A 13,312-nucleotide genomic window follows, 5' to 3' on the forward strand; every position below is an offset into this window, starting at 1 on the left:
AGTGGGGAGCAGGGGCTCAAACCAGATCCTTGTGCGGGTCCTTGCACTTAGTACCATCTGCACTTAACTGGATGTTCACACACCCCCATCCCCATCATGACTCCTTTTTTTTTTAAAAAAAAAAAACATTTTCTTTATTTTAACAAGAGAACTACAGAGAGAAAGAGAAAGGCTAAAGCACTGCTCAACTCTGGCTTATGCTGGTACAGAGGATTGAACCTGGGATTTTTGAGTCTCAGTCATAAAAGACATTGCAGGACCATTTATGCTATCCTCCCAGCCCTAATCATGACTCCTTGACATTCAGTTATAGTGGTTAATAGTAGTTGAAGAGCTGGATTGGCTGGGCCTGACCTGACTCTGTCACCCTGACCTATGCTGTCTTGAGCAAGGACAGCCTCTCTGAGCCTGTGCTCCTATCTCCAAAGCAGAAACAGGACCTCCCAGTGACCTTCCATGAGACAGTGTTTGTCAAGCCCACAGCCCTGCTGGGAAGACAAACTGTTACCCTGTACCCATGAGACAGCAGCTGTTCCTCTGCTCATGTGTCTCAGCATCTTTGTGTCTCCAAGCCTAGGCCGGTGCCTAGGCCTGAACAGACTTTCAATGCATCCTCACTGGACACAGTGATTTTGGAGAAATGGATGACAGAAGTGGAGGGACAGAGAAGGGCTGACAGGAGAGACTGGGCAGGGTGAGGTGTAGAGCTGCCATAAGCCACTGCCAAAAGCCACAGCAGTGATTCATTTGAGAGCCAGGCTGCTAGTGGGACAGCTGACATCTTGTTGAGGACCTGTCTCCAGGGTAGGAGCCTTCTGGCTTTCTTCCAAGTCACAGGGATTCTCCCTGGACATCTTGAGGGTGGGGCAGGGACAGGAAGGGAGCAAGCCTTGACTTTCTGCAAGAAACAAAGAGAACACGAGGGTTTGGCTCAGGCAGGGTTTATGCTGTAGCTAGGAGTTCCTCTTTTCTTTCTCCTTGAGATGCAGGAGGGGACTGTGGAGCACTCTGTTCTACTAGCTTCTTCCCTAGTACTGTCACTAAAATGGGGGAAAGAGTTGGGCAAAAGCTGGGACAAAAATCAGAGCCTGAAAATATATAGGGGTTTAGGAAGGGGCACCTCGGGCTTTGGACTTTGCAGATCTCAGACTCCCTGACTGCCAGGTCTTTTGGCAGTATGACAGCCACACCCCGGGAATAGGGAGAAGACAGGATTTGGAAAGCAACATTAGGCAGTGCTCCAGCATCCTGGCCTAGTGCCTGGCAGGGTCCACCTGCATCTAAGCTTCTCTGGACCTGTCCTGCCACCATGCAGGTTCCCCCATCCCTTGGAGGCTCACTCCCTGCCTGGCTGCTGCCTATAGAGACCACCTTTTCTTCACCCTTAACCAGAGAAGCCTACCAACTGCTCTGGAGGCCAGAGAGCTCAGTTGCCCCAACTCTTCACCCCACTTCTGCTCCTCTCCCACCTGGCTAACTGGCCATCTGCTCAACCAGGCTCAGGAACAGAGGCTAGGAGACCAGGTGACAGCAGTCAGCTCCTCTCTCTAGGGGACTATGAGCCTGTCAAAGAAGGGGGAGTGTGGGGTAGGCAGTGGGCTATTGTGTAACAGGTAGAGTGTAAAAGTTACCATACATGAGGACCTAGGTTCAAGCCTCTGCCCTTCACTTACATGGGGCAAGCTTTGCAAATGATGAGACATTGCTGCAAGAGTCTCTTGTTCTGTCTTCCTCTATCTCTCCTTCCTCCCTCAATTTCTCTCTGTTCCTGTCAAATAGAAAAAGAAAGGGGAAAAAATGGCCACCAGGAACCATGGATTTGTCATGCTGGCACTGAGCTCCAGTGATAATCCTGGTGGGAACACAAAAAAGGCAAAAGGTATGGGAGTGGGAAGAGTAGCATTTATTTGCTGTTTGCTTGCTCCTCACAAAAATTCTAGAAAAGTGATCATGGCTCCCATTGTACCTGCTAGGAAACTGAGATTCAGAGACAATAATCCACCTGGGCAAAGCCACAGAACTTGGAGGTGTGGAGCCAGGACTCACACGCAGCCCTAGGAATGTCACTTCTTCCACCAACCCTCATCCACCCCAAGCCAGGGAGCTCAGTGGTGAAAGGTGACCAACCCAGCACATTCCTAGGGTAACAGAATGGCCAGAGGATACCCTGGGAGCTTTGGAACGAGGCTGCAAATCCAGGTGGGAGGCAACCAGGAGGTGTCTCACAGGCAGGAGTTTGGAGCCAGGACTTGCTGACTGATAGAGATCTTGATGGGAGGGAGAAAAGGGAGACAGGCTTTGCCTGCAGAGAGACAGGTGCCAAGGCTTCATTGTCTTAAGTGTGGCCGGGGTCATGTAGATTGTATCCTCTGTGGTGTGTGTTACTATTTGGTTAAGTTATGTTTCCAAGAGAAGACAAAAACTAGTAAAGTCTATTGCACCAAGTAAAAGACTCTAGGGTGGAGCGGGGGGAGTGACTATAGGTCCAAAAAGGATGACAGAGGGCTTAGTGGGGGTTGTATTGTTATATGGAAAGCTGGGAATGTTATGCATGTACAAACTATTATATTTACTATTGTAAATACTATTGTATTTAAAACATTAATTCCCCAACAAATAAATAAATAAATAAAATAATAAAGTCATGGGCCCTTTGGAATATATCTAAAACAGACCTACTAGCTTTTTCCAAAATGGAGGCCCCAAATCTTCATCTGAAATATTCTTGCCTTTAGGTTCATGATTAGTCAACAATCTGTTCTGTTTTATATCTTAACTCTTTTTCAGCCACCAGGTTCCAGATGCTACCATGATGCCAACCTGACTTCCCTGGGCAGATGATTCCACCAATGTGTCCTGGAGCCCCACTTCCCTAGATCTCTGCTCCACTAGGGAAAGAGAGAGACAGGCTGGGAGTATGGATTGACCTGCCAACACCCATGTTCAGCGGAGGAGCAACTACAGAAGCCAGACCTTCTACCTTCTGCACCCCATAATGATCCTGGGTCCCCAGGATAAAGAATTCTTTATCCCAGAGGGATAAAGAATAGGGCGCTCTCAGGGGAGGGGATTGGATATGGAGCTCTGTGGGTGGGAACTGTGTGGAAATGTACCCCTTTTATCCTATAGTCTTGTCAATATTTCCACTTTATAAATTTTTTTTTAAAAAAGGATATGTTTCCTCTATTAATCGGCAAGCTCCACGAAGGTAGAGCTAGCCTCCTTTTTAAACCTCCCCTTCCTGCTATAATCCTGAAATTTAGCACACTTGCAGGCCTGCATTCGATGCTTGGTTAATATGTCAGTCAAATGGACCATGCTTGTTTAACTTGGCATTTCAGGAATCTTCCCTTTGTCCCTTTCTTTGTTGGCTTCTGGCTCACCCTAAACTTTCCACCTGTGCCTTCTCTATAAGGGATCTCTGCACTAGAGGTTAGACAGCTGGAGAACTGAATGGTCCTTCCTGAGCCAGCCCAGTGGCTGAGTCCACCTGCCTACTGACTACCAAACTGGAGGATGTAGGTGCACCCACCAACAGGGCTGCACCATCTCCCCTTCCCAGTCAGCCATGCTTACCAGCTGGGGGCAGGAGTGCAAAGAGAGCCCCGTCACACTATGAGTCTAGATACATAAAAATCCTTAATTCACCCAACAGACTGGCAAATAAAATATGATTTATACTTCTCTTGGGAAATATACTTTCATAATGGGGAAAAACTGAAAAGAGAATAAAAAGCTCTCATGGTAAGTAGCAAAGGATTTGACTACTGCACTGCAAGTCTTGCTGTCCTTTTTGGTGGGTTGCAGTGTCTAAAGTAAAGGTATGTAGAAGAAGCCAGATGCAAAGGAGCAGGTCAGGCATGAGTCTGTTTATGTACTGTTTAGGCACAGGCAAAAGGAATCTAGGAGAGCAAATAGGAAATCAGCTGCTTCTGTGAGGTGGGTTTAAGTGAAAAGGAGCACAGAGGAGCACTGGAGTATGGGTAAATGATATATATATTTTTTTGCATCTTTTTTTTTTTTTTTGCCTCCAGGGTTATCGCTGAGGCTCAGTGCCTACACTGCAAATCCACTGCTCCTGGTAGTCATTTTTTTTTTTTCTGTTTTATTGAATAGGACAAAGAGAAACTAAAAGGGAAGGGGGATACAGAGAGAGGGAGAGATAGACACCTGCAGACCTGCTTCACTGCTTGTGAAGCAACCACCTTGACAGGTGGGCTCAAACCAGGATCCTTGAACAGGTCCTTGCACTTTGTACTATGTATGCTTAACCCAATGTGCCACTGTCCATCCCCAAGTTTCTTATATCTAGATTGGGGTTCAAGTTTCTTATATCTAGATTGGGGTAGAATGAATATTTACACAAATCCAAACTCACCCACCTCACCTGAATACTTAAAATGAAAGCATTTTACTCTATATGTGTAAATGGCACTGCCAACACACCAGTAAAAAACATCTGAATCATGAGTCATTTGGAAGAAATCAGTGTGAAAAATCATACAAAAATAGATGTGCATAATCCTTACATCATCAGGTATTTACTCAGGAAATCACTGATTTTGTTCTTATGATGAGAAATTCCATATCTTTATGTGTTCTGTTGACAGTAATTATCTAAAGCTGCCCTCTGCAATAGAAATTTGTGAACCAGGGCTGGGAAGTGGCTCATCTAGTAGAATGTATATGTTACAGTGTGCAAAGACCCAAGTTCAAGCCCCTCATTCCCACCTGCAGGGGGAAGCTTCATGAGCAGTAAAACAGTGCTATAGCTCTCGATCTCATTTTCTCTCCCTCTCTCTCTTCCTTCTTCCTTCCCTCTCTTTCTCCCTCCCTCCTTTCCTCTATTATCTATCTATCTATCTATCTATCTATCTATCTATCTATCTATCTCTTCCTTCCCTCTCAATTTCTTTTTATCCAATAAAGAAGAAACTCATCAGCTGTGAGCATGAGCCACAGAGGGAATTTTCTTGAAGTCACATTTTAAAGTGAAAATAGACAGATGTGATTTGTTCTAGTAATATAGTTTATTTAGTGCTCCCAGTATTATTTCAATCTGTAATCAATATCAGAATTTATTAATGGCATATCTTCTGTTCCTTTTCCACATGTAGTCTTCAGAAGTCTGCATGGATTTCACACAGCACATTTCCACTCACAGTAGCCACATTGCAAGCCCCCAGCTTCCATGTGCAGAACACTGCTATTCTCTCAGGCAAGTCAATTATGGGGTTAAAACAGAAAATGCAGTCTTATACAGTGCATGCAACATCTGAATATATTTTCATTAAGGCCTTAAAATTTAGTAATTGTAATCATTTTAAACTTCCTTTTTTTCCAAAAAGTATACAAATAGCACAATTCCTGTGATAATTGATTAATAGCAGATTTGTATTTAAATTTTATTTTGATGTTTTGAAATTATTTAAATGCTATTAAATACTTTTTATAAAACTCAAACTCTTCACAGCTCTAGCATTACACGTTCTGATTTTTTTTTGTGTGTGAATGTAATGAGTCCGTGTGCTTTTTACATCTAGACCTGCATATGTAGCATATGATTAATGCGAATTATTTTATGTAGCCAAATGTTCCTTAGCTGCCCCCAACCATAGCAAATGCTACAAATAACCAGTTGATGACTGTGAGTACTTCAGAATCATTCACTAGAACAGCAAGACAGCTAGAAAAGGACACTTGGCATTACTTGGAAATGATACTTTGTTTTTCAAGAATCCCTTGCATTCATGCTATCTAAGAGCAAGGATTTGAAAAGCTAATTAATTCCTCTTCTTTCTCACCTAAGGGTTTCTGCTACTCTGTGTTCTCCAGTCCATCAGGTAGAGCCTGATGTCAGCAGCAGGCTCCTGAAACCTTGGCATTCTGACTGTCTGTCACCTTTTATTCTGTGACCCTAGAGCAAAAGATGTAGAAATGCCCACCCCTGGGTCCTGGACTGTGAGTACATGTTTAGAGAGGGCGATGGGCTGTGTCTCTTCCCCCTGCTTTTCCTAGGCTCTCTTCATCTTTTTTATTTAAAGATATATTTATTACACATGAGAAAGAGTTTCACATCAGAGGGATGAACAAGAGAGAGAGAGAAGGAAAACCCACATCATCACTCCAGCACATAAAGTGCTGGGGATTGAACTGGGAACCTCAGGCATATACATACAGTGCTTTACCAGCTGAACCATCTTACTAGCTGGAGCTCTCTTCATCCTTTATAAGGCCAGTCATGAGGGAGTTTCCCATGAACCTCTCGAACAGAGTTGGCACTAAGCTTTCCTTAACTCCAGTGTCCTGGGTGGTGCTAGTAATGATCAAGGGATCTCAGCAAGCTGGTTACTTGTTTGTGTGTGTGTGTATGGGGAGCCTGATTCATCTTGGGAGGAGATGACTATGTGATCACAGATGTGCGATAAGTGGATAAAGAGAGGTTTTCACCAGTGCTAAGCCAGGAACTGCTCACCCCTATGGCAGCATGGGGCTATCTTATTTCTGTGCCTGTCTCTTCTGTTAAGAGACACTGTTCTTGGTCAGCACCTTTGTTCCTGCTATGCAGCACTTGGCTCCAGACAAACTCGCTCAGCAGATGCAGCCAGCATCTTTGCCAGGTGCTCTGTGCCAGGCATGGGGGTGGATAGTTGTCTGCAAAGACAAATCTCAAAGGTCCATGACCTGAAGTTGCTCACTGCCCAGTGGGAGGGACAGAGAGGCTGACAGCTCTGAGCTCTCATCCCAAGGACAGAAACCTCAAGGAACCTCTCTCTCACTTGGAGAGTTCCAAGCAGGGCTCAGTAATTCAGCTTGCAAAGATCGAAGGCCTCAGCAAAGAGGTGACAAATTGAGCTACTTGTTGAAGAAAAGTGTGAACAAATGAGAGACAGGGCCTAATGCCGGTGCTGTGAGCTTTAAAAATGTGGGCAGGAATGGCTTCAGAAATCTTGAATGGAATCCCTTTAAAATGTTCCTGGGCTGAAAGAGGGATGGGACAGATAGTGGGAGGAAGGGGTTTCAGGGAGGGCCAGGAGGACTAAGGTCTAAGAGATGGTTCCCAGGGGTCCTTGCCCAGGCTCTCACATTGCATCCAGGCTGGGAAAGTTGTTGCCTCGACCTCGGGTAGGACAGAGATGAGCTGGCGCAGCTGGAGGAGAAATCTCTTAATTTTGTTCTTCTGAGGAGAGGGTGAGGTCAGGCACACGCTGGAGATAGAGACTGGCTCAGTGAGTAATGGCCTTGCTGACTCCACTAACACCTCAGGTGAGGGATGAGGGGAGAAGTCTGTCCCTTCCTTGCCTTCATCCTCTTTTGCCTCTTCTGGGACAGGGAGGGGCTGCTCTGACCTGGCCTCTGCTTTGACTGCAAATCCCCTTTGGAAGCCACTGACAAGGCATTCTGAAGAGCTCTCCTGTAAGAGGGGTTCATGGGGAAGTCTCATGTACACACCCTACCCCATTAATGAGCAGTTATGACATTTTGTATAGGTGGGCTCTTTTTAGAAAGATGGACTGAGGAGAGGTCATGGTTTCCAGCAGCTTCTCCAAAGGGTCTTTATCCTCTCCACATAAAGATCTGGATTCTTCCCTCTTATAATGTGGGGGCTGGGGGGGGAGGGAGGGAAGGCCATGTCCACTGTCACATGGCAGGTATGTGGGTGCTGTGGGAAGTAGGGCATGATGTTTTCATCTCCCCTGTCTCCACAGTCCAATCAAAGTCCAATGCATGTCTTATGAGGGAAACATCACTTGGGTCTCCTGTCTCTCCCTCCTACTCCTGTATGTTCTTTATTCTGAATAACACAGGACATGGGGGAGTTGAACAGTAAGAGGTGGGGTAAGACCAGGGGGTTCAAGCACAGTATGGTGGGTATAACTGTGTGGATTAGTGTGCATCTCACTTCCCCAGATAGAGAGTCCTTCCCCATTGTGTGTGGGGGGCAGGGGGTACATGGGTGCTCAGGAAAGCAGACTGGAAACACCTGCATGTCCCCTCACATGGGGCAGCATGAACCTCATCTCTGCAGACCTGCAAAGGACACCTGAGTGGGGTAGTGATGGGGGTTGTATATTCCTCCAGGGGTGCATGAACCAGGTCCAGGTTAGGAAGGTGAATCTGTGATCCAAGGTTGCCACTGTGTAAGCACTGAACAGAGGTAGCATAGGAGGGTGTTGAAATCAAGGTTCAGATGAGTAGAGGTGGGGCTGGAAGAAAGAGAGACCATACCTTGGGGACGACTCTGCACTTGCAGATGACACAGGAAACAGCTGGGGCCTTGTCCTGGCCAGATAGACAGATAGATAGAGAGATAGATAGATAGATAGATAGATAGACAGACAGACAGACAGACAGACAGACAGACTATACCTTGGAGAGGACTCTGCTATAGATAGATAGATACATAGATACATAGACCATAACTTGGGGAGAACTCTGATCTTGCAGATGACACAGGAAACAGCTGGGGCCTTGTCCTGGCCAGACAGATAGATAGATAGAGAGAGAGATAGATAGATAGATAGATAGACAGACAGACAGACAGACAGACAGACTATACCTTGGAGAGGACTCTGCTATAGATAGATAGATACATAGATACATAGACCATAACTTGGGGAGGACTCTGATCTTGCAGATGACACAGGAAACAGCTGGGGCCTTGTCCTGGCCAGATAGATAGATAGATAGATAGATAGATAGATAGATAGATAGATAGATAGACAGATAGATACATACATACATACATACATACACTATACCTTGGGGAGGACTCTGCTCTTGCAGATGACACAGGAAACAGCTGGAGCCTTGTCCTGGCCAGATAGATAGATAGATAGATAAATAGATAGGTAGGTAGGTAGATAGATAGATAGATAGATAGATAGATAGATAGACAGACAGACAGACAGACAGGTTCAGAATAAATCTAGCCCCAGTCCCTTCTTGTTCTGGGCAAGACTTGTGTCCAGGTTGACCTCAGTTTCCTCACCTGTCAAAAAGTAAATGAACACAATAACAACCTTTCTTAGCAAACAAGGTCCGAAGACAGGAGAGTGGGCATGAAAGCACTTTGATCCTTGCAGGGAATGAGTGTTGGGATCATTGGCAGGGATTCTCCAATGGACTTATAGGCAGTAATGATGGGTGGGGACAAGGGAGGAAGGGACGGAGACATCAGGAGAAGAATGAGTCAGATCCCATCAGAGGAGTCTAGTTGCTTCCTGGGAGGACAATGTACTTGAGTAGAGCTTGTGAGAGAGCCTCCAGGAGGCGGCTTCTGAATTGGGAGGGAAGTGATGAAGGGTTTTAGCCCTTCCATTCCCCTTGAATGCCCTCTATTAAAGGAAAAGCTGGAAGGAACCAGGCTCAGAGATGATATGGTTGTTGCGGGGGGGGGGGGGGGGGAGAGTTAAGATAAAAGCCACTTAAGCTAGAATTTGATTGTGCTGGGAGATAAAAGGCTGAGACAATCTAGGAGGGCTCCTTGGAGGAAGCAGCTTGTGTTCTGGTCATGAGTAGGATCAGGGGAGTGACATGGAAACAGTAACAGTCCAAGGGAAGAAGCATGGAGGGCAGGGGCAGGGCTTCAGGACTGTGGGTGATGTATCCTGGAGATGAGGAGCATTGGGCAGTGAAATCCTTCATCGGACTTCCTGACTTACGGTTCTTGCAGCTGGGTGACTCCTCTGGGTCCTACCCACTGGGGCCTTGCTCAATAACCCTCCCAGCCACGGGCACCCAAGGACATAAATCCAGTACTTCCTCCCTGCCTCCAGCCTCGTGGGGGAGCCTGCCTACTGGGCTCCGGTCCAGACTGTTCTCTGAGAGGCTCTCCTGTTTGCTGCTGCTCTGTGGAGCAGATGGATGATGCCTAGACCACATTTTTCTCCCCAGCAGATGGAAAATGAATCTCACCAAGTGCTGCCGACACCATCCGACCAGGTTTCACATCCATCGCAGCCCTGGCCTCTGACAGAGCACAGGCCCATCCCTCAGCCCTACTCTGGGAGAGAAAGAACAGAGACAAGACAAACTCCAACCTTTTCTTCATCCTCCCGGCAGGGCTGTCTCTCCTTACAGTTCCACCCGCTCTACCAGGCAGCTGGTGCAGTGCTTCTGTCCGGGCCGTGATGGAACCAACAGGCAGGTGCTCCCTCCAGAGCAGAGAGGAGTGGACGCTGTGACTGAATGGACCTCTCTGTGGCACAGCACACTGATGAGGGCTCAGCATGACTGAAGTGGCGCAGGCCAGGTCTGCCTGACAGGCAGGCAGTTGGGAGAGTGGAGGGGCAGCTCGGATTTGTGCATCAGTCTCTTTCTTGTGGAAACTTCACGACTTTGGGCAAATCATCCTATTGCTCTGGGCCCTCAGCTTTTTTTGTTTCTGGCTTTCTTTCTTTCTTTCTTTCTTTCTTTCTTTCTTTCTTTCTGCCTTCCTTCCTTCCTTCCTCCCTTCCTTCTTTCCTTTCTTTCCCTTTCTTTCCCTTTCTTTCTTTCTGTCTTTCTTTCTTTCTTTCTTTCTTTCTTTCTTTCTTTCTTTCTTTCTTTTTCTTGTGCTGTGTTTTTGGCCTTCCAGAATTGGAATAGAATCTTTCTGGGGTTGGTGATCAGTGATATGGTAGGAATTTAAAGATGGGATGCTAACACCCCTGAGGTGTGGTGGGCTCCTGTTGCTAGGAACAGTTTCCACTGCTTCACACACCCAGGGTCACTCCAGGGAGGACGTGTGTGGCGGGCAGGGGGTGGGGGAGGGTGGAATGGAGGTGTAAGTCTTTCCAGGAGTTTGCTCTATGAAGTTCTCTTCTCACCCATGATGGGATGATTTTGAGGGGTGGGATCCAGCCTAGGACATTGTCTTGGACATCTCACTCCCTGTGTGAGTGGTTGAGAGTGGGGACCCCCACCCTACCCACACGATAGTCAACTCCTATACAAAGAATCCCCAGAAAATCTCTCCTGTGGCTTGGTCTGTACTCTGGAAGTGGGGCATACGCTGCTGAGTAAAACAAGTCCATTGCCTAATGGAGCCATCACTAGTGGGGTGACAGTCAGAACACAACCTGACGACAGAGTCAGCTGGTGGCAATGCTGTGATGATCATGGAATGAGCTAGGGGGACAAAGTGTGAGTGTGTGTGTGTGGTGGTGGGAGTTGAGGGCTGCTGTTTTGAGTGGAGGAGTCTGACATCAGAGAGGCATGGGCTATTCCAACTGGACCTATGGTCCTAGAGCAATTCTTCAGGAAGTGAGTATTTACAGGACTGGTATTGGGGGCTGAGTGTGTTGCCTAGGCCAAGAATGGGGCAAAAATAAGATGGCTTATTGTCTATGTCTGGAGGATATAGCAGTCTGGGCCAAAGTCTGTGCACCTCCTTGGACTGGAAAGAGAGCTGTACTGTCATGGACACCAGCTTTACCTATGAGCTCCCCTCTACTTTGGCCCAGCTGTGGAGCCTTTTCCTGCAGAAGGTGGGCCTGGCTGGCTTGCCTGGAACATCTCCATTCCACTTTGCAGCCCTGCCACAGGGACTGGGATACAGACCTTGAAGGAGAACAGGAATTGGTGGTGGTGGTGGTGGGGTACGAAGTTTGCACTGGTGGAAGATGGCCAGCCAGTTCTGTCCCTACAAGCCTGTGAGCAGAGCCCAGAGGAGGCCCAGGAGAGATAAGCTCCACAATGCTGGGCCGGCCCCTATCTGCCCTCACAGATGCATTTCTCTGCCTGACTATGTACTGATGGTCACAGTGGACCTACGCACAGATCTGGCCTGAGGAGGGGAGCAGAATCCTGTGTGTCCTGGCAAACTGCTGCTTAGCCCACCTTAGCCAGGGGCCTGCTTCTGGGAGCTGCCATCCTTGCTTCAGCTCCAATGACCCAACCTCTTGGAAGTGTTCCTACCTACCACCTACCACCACCACCCCCCATGGCACTTGAACTAGCAAGATCAGTGCCCCTCTGCCTGCCCAACACATACCTAAAATTCCTTCTGGGCTTCCTAAGTTTCAGGTGATTCTAAGTAGTCTTGGACAAGGGTCTTTCTTGAGGAGCATTGTACATATAGGCACCAGACACCAAGTTGGAATCAAATCTATTTTGGGCTGTCAAACTGATAGCCTGAACCTCTCCTGCCTCAAATGAACAAAACATCAACATTTCTCTTTGGGGAGTGGCCAGCCTCTCATCAAAATCACTGCAGCTCTATTAAGAGATGAGAACACAAGGAAAGGCCCATAGCTATGCACCAAGCTGAGAAAATCACTGGAGCCTCAGCCTGAGAAGGTGATTTGACCTCTGTATACTTCATTAGAGAATATCCACCTGCTTCCAGAAAACCACTTGGCCCTGCCAGTGTTCAGGCAGCTGGGAGTGTGCCAGGAACTTCCCGTGGCCCACCTGCCACAGCTAGAATGCTGTGAGGCAGGGGACTTTCATCCCCAGCTCCTGGACAGGAGACTGAGCTCCAGGGACATCAGTGCTGCCTGCTTCTCAGGCCACATCTTCCTTCCTGCCACCCTCACCCTTCCAGGATCTCTGTCCCCTCTCTATCAGAGGGTCCTTGCTTCCATGCAGAGAGCACCTGGGCACCCCCCCCCCCCGAGGGTTTCTGGTCCCAGGTTCTACCTCCCCAGACATAGGCCCCCAAATAAATCATTTCATTAGAGTTAATAACTAGTTCCTCTAACTGCAAAGTGTTTGCAAATAGAGGGCCCTTTAGTTTCCTTTAATGAACAGATAAGAATCTTTGTAATTAACTCAGTGATGGTATGCATGTAAATGGGTCTTCTTCCCAGTCCTGGGAGACTATTTATTGTTCTCAGTGTGGGATGAATACACTTGTGACCATCTTCCCTCCGACAGGTTCCGATACATTCAGCCAGCCCTGAAGGTTGTTGCGGCAAGTGGGCAGCAGCTTCCTCTGCAGAGACCCTGGAGGGCCTGTGTCTATTCTAGCCCCTTCACTCTCTGCTCCGGCTTCAGTGCTGCTCTCCCTCCTGGGTGTGTGTGACCAGACCTTGGCTGTGCCTGGTGATGGCCACACTGGAGCTGTGGGGGCTCCCATTGCCTGCATGCCTGTGCAGGCAGGTGCGGTGTGAGCACATATGTGTGGGAGCGGCAGGTGAGGAGATAAGTGGGGTGCTGGGCTTGTGTGTATGCAGGGGATGTGTGCACAGGGGTCTGCCTGCCCCGCAGCCCTCAGAGACGGGTCCCTCAACTTCTGACAAAGGCAACACTTTTGTCACCATGTGCATCTGGTGCTTTGTTGTTTCTGGGGTGGAGGGAGGGTCACCCTGTGCTCTGGCATCTCTAG

This window comes from Erinaceus europaeus, chromosome 12, assembly GCF_950295315.1.
Source record: "Erinaceus europaeus chromosome 12, mEriEur2.1, whole genome shotgun sequence".
Taxonomy (NCBI): Eukaryota; Metazoa; Chordata; class Mammalia; order Eulipotyphla; family Erinaceidae; genus Erinaceus; species Erinaceus europaeus.